Consider the following 14,664-nt stretch of genomic DNA (forward strand, 5'->3'; position numbering starts at 1 on the left):
TGCCATTATGCGACATTTGTTTCTCATTTTTAATGTTATTAACAATGCTCTGTGAATATCTTTGTAAGATGTCATATTATGCATGGGTGAGCCTATCTAAAGGCTAACGTCCTGAAAGTGAAATTCCTGGGTATGTGTACAATACATACACCTTTTGAGAAAGTGTACAAACTGCCTACACAAGTTGTATCAATGTTCATTCCCACCAGTACTGGAGAAAGTGCCCTGAGCTAGTGTCTCACCTATAAGGTCTATTGATTTGATTTGAATAGGAGTTAAAGTGGTGGGAACTTATTTTCTAAATTACTCCCTGAATTATCCATTGAAATGAATGAAAACAAGACTGTAATACTGCACTGGCATAAAGAGTTTTAAATTAAATCTCACATTCTTCAAATCTTTTTGGCGCTCACTCTTTCCTTCATTTACCCAGCAAATATTGGTTGAGTACCTTCTATGGTCAGGGGCTGCTAAACACAGTGAGTGGATGGGTAGATGGACAGATAACCAAACCATAGTTCAGATCTATAGCTCCAGTAAAGGAACTAATGCAAACGAATACTAGGGATTCTGAATATTCTTTCTTTTCTAAAAAATTTTATACCTACACATACATCTACATATATGTATCTCTCAATGATTCTTTCTCGGTCTCTCCATCGAGTGTAGAGTTATAGAAGCAATGACTTAGTTTGAGAGTAAAATTGTGAAATCATAGCATTTGCAGCTCATTCCCATTCTCTCCAACTTCTTCCACCACTCATAACTGTGACTGCCTCTCTCCCATTCCCCCCAGGATCTCATTTTTTCCACCTCCCTCCTCTTGGCTTCCAACAGGCACAGATCTTCCCAGTTTCAGATGAGGCTTCCTTTGCCACTGTGCTTATATCAGGACAATCCAACCACCCTATTCCCTGGCTGTGACGTCAGCACAAGCCCCCTTCTCCACACCCCAGTCTTCTTTCTGAAAGGAAGACTGGATCCCATCACTCTCCTACCTAAATATATTGGTGGTTCCTGTTTGCCTTTCATAAAGTGTGGCATCAATGCCCTGAGGCTCTTACCACTTCTGTGCCAGGCCCGTTGCTAAGTGCTAGGTGCACATACTATTCCATTTCACCCTCCTGAGCACTTGCAGAGGGGGGTCATAATATTACTCACCTTGTACGGGTAGGAGCACTGGGGTACTAACGTAACTGAGGACCAGGGACACCTAGCTAGGAAAGGAAGGTGCAGGAATTTTAGTCCTGTTTTCAAAGACTGCCCCTAATCACAGCACGATGGCACCATATTGTTTTGATAAGTTTTCTGAGATAACTCCCAAGGGGCAGAATTCAAGGTTCCTACACCTTTGCTTCCAGGTTCCCTCATTGTGGTCTTCATTGTAAGACACTTTGCCATGAAGCTCTCTGCCTCTGTTCCTACAGTGGGAAAAATTGAAGCATAGGACGGAGGCAGAGATTCTCAGAAAATGTTGGTGAAGTGGAATCCCACTGCATTCTGGTAGCATCCAGTCCTGCATGCCTCTTTTCCTCACCCCTTTCTTCAACCTCTCTGCATCTGGGCTCTGCACATGCCTCTGTTCCATTCTGGCTAGGTCTCCAGGGACAGGCACCCTTGTGGCCACATGCATTGCCAGCCTGGGGCCCTGCTCTTGCCTCCTCTTGTAGCCAAAGTTGTCTTCCAGCTTGGTCTCCAGCACACTGCCCGTGAATGGCTATGACCCCTCCATAGCTTCTTGCTTTCTAGCTCCACAAGGTAGATGTGCCTTCTATCCACAACCTTCTTACCCCAAGTCACGGAGCTGTCCACAGCTTTGTCCTGCACTACCTCCCCCCCACATACAAGACCCACCCACAGTCCCTACTGGGGACGTAACAGCCATTCCATAAACAGAAGCTGGATGAATATTTAACGGGAAGTAGTATATTAACAAGTAGTATATTAACAACTTACGTGGGTGTTGTAACGATCTGCAGTGAAATATTTCCTCACCTCTTGGTGAAATTATCATTCCAAACCACGGAATACATTAGGTTTTATGATCTACTTGCTTCTTTGGGGAAATACAAATCTTAAAACATCATCTTCATATGACAGGGCAAAGAGTCCCCAGGGACACAAGATGTTTAAGGATGTTAACTGAGAATCAGAAATAGTTTGCGATTAATATTGGGGTTTTGTTTATGGGCATAAATAAATCCCAGGTCTAGGGCTGACTTATAAAAATCTGTCTGTGATGAAAACTCTGATCGCAAATGATGGAATGGGAAAACAATCTGAATTTAAAGAAGTGATTTGGGGGCAGGGTTGCAGTGTTTAGAAGCTAATATTTTCTGGCCATAAATGAATATGCTATTCAAACATTCTGAGTCATCAACTAAAATAAATAGGATAGAGACTAGGAATTTATATTGATGGTCTACAGCTGTCCAAGTTCTGTAAGTAGGTCATGTGAAATGGAGTTCCTTTTCCGGGGTCATTGAAAGGGGCCTGCTGGCCCTTCTTCCTTCCCCATGAAGGCAAGGAAGCCATGGTAATTCTCAACAGGAGGAGGGCAGAGGAGTAAGCACTGGCATTTGGAGCCTGGCATGACTGGAAGTAGGCAGGGGTCCTCATGGAAGGAGCACGGCTTTGGGAGTGGGAAGATCCCTGTTCGCCTCCTCCCCGCCTGTTAGTCATGTGACTCTCACATATCCAACCCTGTTCAGGCCTCCTCCTTGGTCCAGAACCCATCACAGACTGCCCATGGCTTCTAGAACAAAGTCCAAGCCTCCAGATCCTTAGCCTGGCTCCTAGCATCCTCTGCAATGTGCCTCTGCCACTCTCCAGGCTCGCTTCCCAGCACAGTGGGCTTCTGAGCCTCAGCACAGGCTCTCTCACTTCTTGCTCCCTTTCCATAACCTACAGCCTCTGCCCAGGATGCCCTTCCTCTTAGGGCCATTTGGTTAAAAAAACTGCTCTTCTTTTAAAACAGCTCAGAAGTCATCTCCTCTCTGAAGCCTTCTCAGAGTCCCCTGGGAAGAGGTAGCTTAACCCCCTTCTGACTTTCTAGTAAACCCTGAATATCTTGTAGTCTTGTGGCCTTGTGGTACTCAGAATGAGTAGAATATGGTTCCCTGTCTCATTGGTGTTGAATCTGGCTAGGTGGCTTGTTTAGTCCAGGGCCTTAAGGGGTAATGCACTGCTTGTGTACTTTTGTGCTTCTTTGATTTTCCAAGGGGAATGTAAGGCCATATGGAGCAAATCTGATCCCAATCCAAACCTGGAGCCAATTCCAGCTGATTTGCATCCTAAGACAGAGCTGCCCTGGGCAAACCACACAACTGGAATTGAAAAAAAAAATGCTTGTTGTTGGAAACCACTGAGTTTTGAGGTGGCTTGTTACACAGCATTCATGTGGCAATAGCTGACCAATATATTATCACCTTGGGGCTGAACCTCAGAGAGAAGTGTAAGCAGAAGAAAGTATCAGCTAAGTGTGGAGGAGCTAAAAGATATCAGGGCTGCTACTCTAAGCCTCTCAGAGAAGCCGACTTTGGTGTGAGGCCGTGTCTAACATGGAAGTGGTAGCACTAGAGAGAGGAGAGATCTGGATAGATGGGCAGAGACAGTGCTCCTGGATGGATATCCAATTCCTGGATAGAGATCCAGGAATTCCCACATGGCCTGGTGGGGGATGAGGAACCTCTAGGAGAACTACTTGACTTATGTCAATTAGGGGACAGCACAGGGGAGCTACAAAGCACAGGTTCTTGGGACCTCAGTCTATGGAAGGACTTTAGTTATCTGCTTAATACCCCCAGACCAGACCAATAGCCTTCCACACCAGAAGACCCCACCACAGGATGCCCAGGACCTCACAGGATGAGGATGCAGGAGTAGAGGCCAGTGAGGACCCAGAGGGGAACATAAGCACCCAAAGTCACTCTTCCCGTCACTATGCTGATACCATATCAGAAATTAGGAGGTGGGGAGTGGAGAACCTATGAATGGAGAAAACCTTATGACTTTATGGATGTTAACTTTAAATCAACTGAAACCATACCCAAGAGACTATTCTAAATGGGAAGAGACAGAGTTACCTTTAATTAAGAAGCTTAAGGTGCCCCTGCCCTAGGTTGAATTCCCTCATCAGAAAAAGGGTAGAGGCTTGGGTACAAGATAAGACATGTTGCAGAGAAGACAGTTATTATTATTATTATTATTATAACATCTAAGTTGTAGTGGGTAATTGTTGACTCTACTTGCTATGACCTGAAAGTTGGCGTCCCTCTAAAATTCATATATTGGAACTTAATTTCTAAGGTGATGGTATTAAGAGATGGAGCTTTTGAGAAGTGATTAGATCATAAGGACTCTGCCATAATGGGTGGGATTGGTGCCCTTATAAAAGGGTTTTAAGGAGTGAGTTTACCCTCTTCTGCCCTTCCATCTTGTAAAGATACAGAGAAGGTATCATCTGTGAAGAACAGGACCTCATCAGATGCTAGATCTGCTGGCACCTTGATCTTGGACTTCCCAGCCTCCAGAATTATGAGCAATGAATTTCTGTTGTTCATAAATTACCCCGTCTAAAGTATTTTGTTATAGCAACAGGAAAGAACTTAGATAACACTATACACACTCTGCTTGCACTGATGGTGCTTTGGAGGTTGAAGGAATTGGGTGTTCGATGTGGGCTGAAGAGTTACGGGAAAAGGGCAGTTGTTGCATGTTACTGGAATTGAAAAGTAGAAAAGCGAACATTTATGTGACTAAGAAAAATGGAAATCCCTTACCCCTGAAGATCTTCAGTGATATTAGGAAGATTCTCTCTTTCCCATCACATATGGATTTAGGGTTAAAGTCATTCCACTTAAATATTATGGCAACAGAGAGGCCCTCAGGACCTGGAGACCTCCAAGCTGCTGCTGACTTTTGAGTTTCACAACATTGAGAAGGTAGGGGGGATTATCTTCAATACATCTCTTCTAGAGAAGGATGAAATAAAATGTGTGTGTGTGTTGGGGGGTGATTCAGGAGAATCTGAAATAGGACAGCCTGATACTGAATTGATCATCATTGTTGCTGTAACAAATTAGCCACAATTAATACAATTAACTTTAGTGGCTTAAAAACAAGCCTCCACTGTGTTTGGAGGAAACTAGCAGGCAATGGGATTGATTAGTATCCAAGATCATTAAGTGTCAGAGCAGGCAAGAGCCCGTCCCTGATGGAAGCCTGAAATGTGGGGTGAGACTGACTCAAGGGAGAGTCAGTGACTCCTGCTCTGCACTTTGGGTCAAAAAGCTGTATGGTGAACCGAATAATGGTCCCCTAAGGATGCCCATGTCCTAATCCCTGGAACCTATGAATGTTTCGTTCCATGGTAAAAGTGACTTTGCAGATGCAACTAAATTAAGGATCTTGACATGGGGAGATTATCCTGAATTATTAATATCTGGGTGGGCACAATATAATCACAGGAGTATTTATAAGAGGGAGACAGGAGTTGCAGGGAGGGGAGGCGATGGAAGCAGAGAACTGAGTCATGTAGCCATAGGCCAAAGAATACAGGCGGCCTCTAGGGGCCACAAGAGGCAAGGAACAGTTTCTTTCCAGAACCTCTCTCAGAAGGAACCATCCTTGCCGACACCTTGATTTCAGCCTCAGAAGACTCATTGTAGGCATCTGACTCCCAGAACTGTAAGAGAATGCATGTTGTTTTAAGCCACTAAACTTAATTATGTTAATTGTTGCTAATTTGTTACAGCAACAATGAAAAACAAATACAAGCTGGAAGCAATATAATGAACCAACAATAGGGGACTGTGTGACAGAAGCTGTTTTTGTAGAGGAACACACTTACCGGAAGTAGCATAGAGTTTGAGCTTTTGAGGTGAGCAGATGTGGAGGTCTGAGTCCAGTTCTATCCTTTCTAGTGATGTGGTCATGAGCAAGTGACTTTTTCTCTTTCAGCCTCAATTTCTTCGTCTGTAAAATGGGGATACCCACCTCATAGTCCTGTGAGGGCTAAACTGTGCCTGGCACACAGTAGGCACTCAGTCAGTAGTAATGTCTATTACCATTATCATAGAAAAAAATCTGAAAGGACCTAAAGCAATAGGAATAAGAGAAAAGTAATAAAAGGTGCATTATAACAATTAAAGAATCTGGAAATGTTCAGAGTTTTATAAAGGTCTAATTCATTCTCAAACAATGAGCTACAGTCCATTGCTCTGCCTCTTGGGTAATGTTTTTACTACTTTTATTTTTACAAGTTACTTGCAATTAAATGTTTTATCTTGCCAGTTCTTTTAAATAATTGTTCAAAGTGTACAACATTTGTACTGTCTTCCATTAAATTGCTTTTGCCCATGTGGTTTGCTCCCAAGGTTTTGAGGCGGTAGGGACTCTGAGTGAGGGCAGAAGGCACACAGGGAAAGAAAAAGGGAGCTTGGCCTTCTGGAGTCTGGAGGGACAGCCTGGGGCATCTGGGGACAGAGAGCAAGCACCCTTTCATCTGATACTTAACTCTGGGAGGAAAAAAGCAAGGTTAAACTGTGTCTTTAAGCAAATCATGTTTACTTAAGTAATTCATTGTGGGTATTTTTTTGCAAATGGCTTAAAACCGTGTCTCTACTTAGTCATGCCGATATTAGCAGGTAAGGAGAACTTTATTTTTAATATTAATTCAACAGACATATTAAGTATCCACCATCGGCCAGGCAGACGAAAGAATGGATCTGGGAGGGAAGCAGTGAGTGGATGAGGAGAAACACAAAAGTGAGTAAATCAAGCTAACCAGTTTCCATAAGTCTATTATCTACTTTCACATTTTTCCATATCTACCTTATATCTCTATTTCTCTTTTTATTTTCAAAATAATTTGAAAGTAATTTTCAGACATCATGATTCTTCATCCCTATATGTTTCAACGGAAATCTCTGCTATGAACTGAATTGTGTCCCCCTCAAATTCACACGTTGAAGACCTAACCCCAAATGTGATATTTGGAGATGGGGCACTTGGGGGTAATTAGGTTTAGATGAGGTCACAAGGGTGGAGCCCTTACAATGGGATTAGTGCCCTTATAAGAAGAGATACCAGAGAGCTTTTGTGCTCTTTCTCTCTCTGTTGTGTGAGGACACAGTAAAAAGGCAAAGCTGTCTGCAAGCTGAGACTACAGCTTTCAGGAAGAGGGCCCTCACTCAAGTTCAACTATGCTGGCACCCTGACCTGGGACCTCCAGTTCCTAGAACTGTGAGAAATAAATATATGTTGTTTAAGCCACTCAGTCTATGGTATTTTGTTATCACAGCCCAAGTAGAGTAAGACGATTGCCTAAGAGTCAGAACATATTCCTTTATTACCATCTGCTATTATTACTAAGAAAGTTAAACATAATTCTATAAAATCATCTAATATCATCTATATTCTAATGTCCCCAAAATGGGTTTTATACCTATTTTAATCTACTCTGATTTTATTGTTGTTGTTTTACTTACCTGGAATAAAACTGACCTTTGATCAGTGTTGCCAATGGCATGTCTGTTCACCATATAGCATTTGCTTGCATTGCAGAGTCCTTTTTAAAAGAAAATCACCAGGCTCTGCCAAGCTTGCCGTCTACCTTCCTGTTAAATAACATCAAATACTATGTCTTGAAAAAGCTGGACCCTTTCATCTCCCCTTTCTAACTGTACCTGGGAGGAGCTTAGGCTCTCTTCTCATGGACCAACTGATGTTCACTCAGGTAGGATGAAATGGGGTGCAAGAAATTAGGTTCTTCAGCCCCTTCTGCAGCTGCCAATTTTGAATTGATATCATTTGATTTGGAAAATATTAAGTGTCCACTATGTGCAGGGGCCTTTCACATGAATTATCTTGTTAAATACTCACAGAAACTCTGCAGAATATAGTGGGACCATATCTCGTTTTAGGGCTCTGGGTATACAAGAAATGTTATTATTCTTTATTTCCTTTAAGTCAACTTTGGACTCTTTGAGTTCTTGTTTTACCATGATTTTTTTTTTTTTTTTACCATTCTGCTTCAGTTGTTATTGGGGTCCCCCTTCCTGTCTTCCTTCCTCCTTCCCTTTCTTTTCTCCACCTACTTCCCTTAATCCCCTCTACCTCCTTTCATTCCCCTTCCATTCTGCTCTTCCCCACCTCTTCATAAGTCCCTTCTGACTCCCTCTTCCTTCTGCTCTTCCTCCTTACACCTTTCTTTTCTCTCTGCCTTCTTAACCACACAGAGCTCCCTGTGGGTGGGGCTGTGGTCCATACTAATAACAGTAAATTCCCATTTATCGAGTGCTCACTGCATGCCAGGTGCATGGATGAGTCTAATTAGTCCTAACAGCAACCCTATGAGAAAAGTTGATTGGTTATGATGCTTAAGGCTGCAAGTAACAAAACCCAACTAACAGTGGCCTGAATCACAAGACATCTATCCTTTACTTAACATGATGGAGGAGGAGGATGCTGGCCTTATTTCAGCTGCCCAGTGGCGGCATCAAGGCCTCCAGCCTTCTGCTCTCTTCTTCTCCACTGGGCTTATTCCTGAGCGTCTGCAGTATGGCAACTGAGCCCCACATCTGCATTCAAAGGCAGGAGGCAGAGTAGAGGCTATAGTTGTGAGAAACTTTCTTTTCGTGTTGTGAAAGGAAAATATCTCGGGCCCCCAGAATCACTAAGCTAAAGGGAAAATTCAAGCTGGGAACTGCTTAGGGCAAACCTGCCTCCCATTCTTTTCAAAGTTATTCCTCTGCTCACTGAGATAAATGCACATCTGATTACCTCCTTTGGAAAAGTGAATCAGAAACTCAAAAGAATTCAACCATTTATCTCTCACCTATCTGTGACCTGGAAGCCCCCTTTCCCCTTCGAGTCTTCCTGCCTTTGCTTTGAGTTGTCCCGCCTTTCCATACTGAACCAATGTACTTCTAACACATATTGATTGACGTCTCATGTCTCCCTAAAATGTATACAACCAAGCTGTGCCCTGAACACCTTGGGCACATGTTGTCAGGACTTCCTGAGGCTGTGTCACAGGTGCACATCCTCAACCTTGGCAAAATAAACTTCCTAAATTAACTGGATTTTCTGGGACCACTCTGTGCTTATCTCTCTTTAATCTTTCCCCTCTCAACTCATTGGCCTAACATGTGTTACTTGGTCACTGCTAGCCACAAGGGAGACTGGGAAACTGAGTGTTGAGCTTTTTAGCCTCTGTAGTGGTGAGAAGAGAGAAGGGATTTGGGAATTTCCTTCGGGTGGCCACTTACCACTGTCTGCCTCATAATTGGCCCTCCTTTTACAAAAGAAAAACTGAGACTCAGAAGAGTTCTTATTTGCTCCAAGGATCAAGCTGCTAAGAAGAGCTTGAATCCACATTTCTTTGACTTCAAGTTCACAAAATTTTCAATAAGCAATTCTTACTGACTGAGGGCATTCTATAAGGCACACAGCTCTCTTGCCACCCTTATATGTACATTTATTTATTCAAACATCTCTGAGTGCTTATTGTGTGCCAGGCCTGGGCTGAACACCAGGGGTCCAGAGATGGATGAGCAGGGCACAGTCCAGTGGGCTCGCTGATGCATTAACAGATGCTTCCAGTTCAGAGTGGTAAGTGCACCAGGAGAGCTAGTGTGTGAGCACAGATGAAGGGTGTGAATGACTAAGCTTCCAAAACATACCTTGCCCAATGTCGCCTGCTAGAGAGTGCAGAGCAGGGACTCAGAGTGTGAGTTGTCTAATTACAAAGCTGGAACCCTGCCCCTCTTCCCTTGCACCTTCTGCCGTCCACAGCAGCCAGTGGAGGGAGCAACAGTGACACCCAAGCAGGCATGGACCGCAGCTATATGTAGGTGGCTTCTGAATGATGATGGTTGTCTTCACAGCATTCCCCAGAAGTGATGGCATGAGCTTAAAGAAAACAAAAGCAGCGCTATCTCCAGAATAATCCCCCTGCAAGCCTGTTCAAAGTGTTTTTTTCTTAAAAAAACAAAACAAAACAAAAAAAACTAGTCACATCTACGCTGGGCTCAGCAGAGTGAAGCTAGCCATCTAGATCTTCATGTCCTAGCTACTTACTTTTCTTCAATGGTGGCATTTTCCCCCTTAATTAAGGTCACTCAGTTCCCCACTTGGCTTTACCTGTGGTTGGTTGTAGGCTGTAAGTGAAAGGAAATGCCAACTTCTCACAACTTGGAGAAAAACTCAGCCCAGTCATGGCTTTTCCTCCCACTGTAGAAGCTGAAAATGCCAGACACATCCCAATCTCCCTTGCATCAAGCAGAGCCGTGGCCTGGGCTCAGCCAATCAGACTCATCGCTCCTGAGCTGAATCACAAGCGAATGAAGTGGAGAAGGAGGGACCCTGCAGGATCCATTCTAGCAAGGGCGTTGGCAGCCAGAGCAGCCACAACAGTTTCCTGAGGTGGCAGATCTGGTGGCTGCATCTGAATGGAACAGCAGAGGGCTGGCATTGTAAACTATGAGCTGCAGGTCCACAACAGCAACAGCGGAGTCTCCACAGGGCCGGTTCTGAGCCGACTTTCCAACATCATCCCAGCTGTATGGCCTCCAAGGCTGGTTTTAGGCTCTCTCATATACTCTGTGTGCTATCCAATATCCTACAATAAATTCCTTTCTTGTGTAAATCAGGAAAAATTAGTTTGTTGCTTGCAAACTAAGCACCCTGGCTGTTATATGCACAACTTCTGGAAGGGCATGCAGACACAATCCATTACTAAAATGACTAGTCTTATTGAAAGCTTTCTACTGAGCACAAAAGATGCTGCAAACTTTTTTGTTTTTGAACTGGACTTTTGATTTCAGAATAGTTTTAGACATACAGAAGAAGTGCAGAGTAGTTTAAAGGGTTCTCATATATTCCATAGCCAATTTCCCATATTCTTAACATCTTATGTTAGTAAGGTGCAGTGGTCGCTGCACCTTACTACAGTTCATAAGCCATTACTGATACATTAATACTAACTAAAGTCCAAACATTATTCAGATTTCCTTAGTTTTTACCCATTTTATCTAATGTCATTTTTCTGTTCCAGGATCCTATACAGAATACCAAATTACATGTAGTTGTCAGTTCTCCTTAGCCTCCTCTTGGCTGTGACAATTTCTCAGGCTTTATTTTTGGTTTTGAGGAGGACTGGTCAGGTATTTTGTAGCATGCCCCTCTACTGGCACGTGTCTAATGTTTTCCTCATGATTAGATTGGGGTTGTGGGTTTTGAGGAAGAAGACCACGGAGGTGAAGTGCCATTCTCGCTACATCAGATCAAGGGCACATCCTATCAACATGACATAAGACATTCACCTCAGTCACTTAGTTGAGGTAGCAGTTGTCAGGTTTCTTGGCTGTGAAGTTACTCTTTTTCCCCCTTTTCACACTGTATTCTTTGGAAGGAAGAACTATACACATCCTAAAATTAGAGTAGGGAATTACGCTCTACATCCTTGAGAGTGGGGTACCTACATAAGCTATTTGGAATTCTGCAAGGGAGATTTATTCCAAACCAATATAAATAAATGAGTGAATAAATAAGTGAAAGATCTATTCTCTCCTGCTTATTTATTCACTTGTTTATTTATATCAGCGTGATGCCATGGATATTTATTTTGCACTTTGGATTACATTCTAGTACTACTTTATTTTGGTGTTCTTGGCTTTGGGAGGCCAAGGCAGGCGGATCACCTGAGGTCAGGAGTTTGAGACCAGCCTGGACAACAAGGTGAAATCCTGTCTCTACTAAAAATACAAAAAATTAGCTGGGCATGGTGGTGGGCGCCTGTGATCCCAGCTACTGAGGAGGCTGAGGCAGGAGTCTCACTTGAACCCGGGAGGCACAGGATGCAGTGAGCCGAGATCCCGCCATTGCACTCCAGCCTGGGCAACAAGAGCAAAACTCCATTTCAAAACACACACACACAAACAAGCAAACAAAAGAAACCAAGATCTAGGTGCTAGGCATGGGTGTTGCTACTAGGGTGTCATTGCCCCTGGAGTGTCATTGCTTCTAGGCCCTCTCAGCTGACAGAGCAAGGAAATATATGTGTGTACACTAACCGGTGCATATCCATATATCCATAAATATTTCTTTGTGTAGCCATCTGGATCTATATTAAGTTTCACATGAGTGCTTGCTGATGTCTTCAACTCTGCTCTATTACTACATCGATCAGTGTAGCCTTTTCCCCTTGCTTACCTGTAACCTCTCGCTCCAACTGTGAGAAACCTGGCTTCTACCATCTGCTACCTATGTACTTCATTGTTTAATTCCAGTATACGTAAGTGCTGGTTTCAGAATTGTTAGCCCATACCCCCATGGGAAACGACTTTGTCACTAGACTACAGTGCTTATGTGCCGTTCCCTTGGCCTTTCTCTTGGCCAGGCCTCATTCATTTCTAAAGTTATACTTAGTTCAGTACCTTTTTCTCTCACCCATTTCAGTAAGCTTGTTTCAAACATTTATGCAAACTTTCCTTTTTTCTCTGTTAGGCAGATTTTCAGTCCAGCCTCAGACTGGAACCCCTTCCTTTTCCTGACTTCTGTTCCTCTTTTTCACCCTTAGCTCTTCATCCTGAAACTGTGGTTTCATCCTGTTAGTCCTTCACCTGGGTTAGGCCAAGGAACATGTTTGTTCTCTATCCTGAAGGAGAAAAGGTGTGTTCTTACCACCCGGGGAAGCATCTCATAGACCTCTGGGGAAGCAGATTGTTCAGAACAGAGAACCCATGAAACAAGAAAACCTTTCTTTCTCTTTCTGTTATTCACGGCCTCTCATAGCGTTACTTAGGTGTGTTATTAGGATAATTTAAGCCCCATCCACAGACATACGTGTGGAAAGGAAGAAAGGTGTTGGATGGAGACAGAGACCACCATCCTGCCACATGGGGGACTGTGAGGACTGACTGCAAGGCAGGGTGAGACTCAGCCATGCCACGGCCATGCCACAGTACTACAGAGCGAGCATAGCTTTTCCAAGATCAAATCATTCATGATCGCAAGATTTCATTTGCCTTGAAACATTAAGTTCTTCAACTTTCTCTATTATTATTATTATTGTTTTTAAATCAGAATATTAGAATACTTTGAAAAATCACCCACTGCGCCCTGAAAGGTATTCTAAATACCATTTTCAATAATCCCTGTGGCTCTATCGTGGGGAATCTGAAGTTTGAAGTGACATCTCTCATCAATTCTGCCCCTGGGGATAAAGTGGGAGACTGACAGCTGATCACTTCTTGCCTTTGATAAGCCTTTCTTATTCTAATTACACCTTTCCTTAAAGTAACTTTTCCAGCTTCCCACCCTCACCCTGCCCCTTATATCCCTCTTTAAAAGGAGCTTATTCAGATAGCTTGTGAAGAATGATGCCTCAGGATGGTTTAATGGGGAAAAAGGAAACCTGTAGAGAGCCTTATCTTGAGTGAGTGTCTCAAGCATCCAAGATTATCTCCCTGTCACCCTGTGACCCATCTTCTTCGTGCCACCTTTTAATTTTGGTAGCAATTACAGTGTATATGGATAATGCCCATTAGCATATTCATGGTCATCTCTTCATATTTATTGTCCGCACAACTCATTAATCTTCATCTACTTTGTGTGCTTGACAGCTCAATCTATTTTGCAATCTCTGGGAAGCAGCCATGGCCCCCCAAAGCCTTTGTTTTCCTGTAAATAAACTGTGTTGGGGACCAGGGGACAATGATGCATCCTGTGGTGATTGACACCAGCCACGGCTACTAATCAGGATGGGACTTCATTGCCAGCTGAGTCGAGTGCATTATGGGGCCATTGTTCCAATGCTGCCAGGGCAAGAACACACACAGCCAGTCACCTTCGCAAGATGGGCTGATTGTTCTTCAAGATTAGACTGAGTTGCCTTATTATCCATCCCAGACAACAAGGCATCTCACCCAAACAGACACATTTGCAGGAATGGCCAGCGCACCGGCCAGATTTGAATTGCTAATGTATAATCTGCCCGGCACAGATGTGCAATGAATATTTGGATGTTGTTTTGCCCGTCAGTTGAGGAGGATGAATTGATGAGGTGATGAGTATTCAATGATGGGTCCTGGATGTTGGCCAACAGCAGAGGTTGAGCACTTGCATGGACGATCATCAGATTACCCCCCAAAGTGCCTGTGCCATAATTCAGCAGCAAATTCTAGGACAGTCTAGCAGAGTGTACTTCTGGTTGGTGGAAAGTTCTCTTTCTTTTCTGGTACAATTAGATGTTTCGCTGTGTTTTTCAGGCTTAGGAAAGATATAGAAGTTGCCTTTATTGCCCTTCCCTGCCAACTCTTAAGGATATGAATAGTTAGTTAGTTCAGGAGCTAACTACTTGGGTTTCAATTTAGCTTCAGCATTTTCTAGCTCATTTTCTTAAGTTCTTTGTGCCTCTGTTTCCTCATTTGTTAAAACAGATTGAAAAATTCTACCACCCATCTAGAACTATTGTGAGGATTAAATCAGATAATGTACACAGACAAGTGCTAGAACAGTGTCTAGTGCATAGTACATGCTGAAAAGATGTTACCTGTTACTGTATTGCTGGTCATTTGATTTCTCTCAGTATTACTGTGGTCAAGTAGCTTGGATACACTGGAAATAAAATTAATCCATTTTCATTACCTCAGGAGAGCT

Source organism: Pongo pygmaeus, chromosome 13 (assembly GCF_028885625.2).
Source record: "Pongo pygmaeus isolate AG05252 chromosome 13, NHGRI_mPonPyg2-v2.0_pri, whole genome shotgun sequence".
NCBI lineage: Eukaryota > Metazoa > Chordata > Mammalia > Primates > Hominidae > Pongo > Pongo pygmaeus.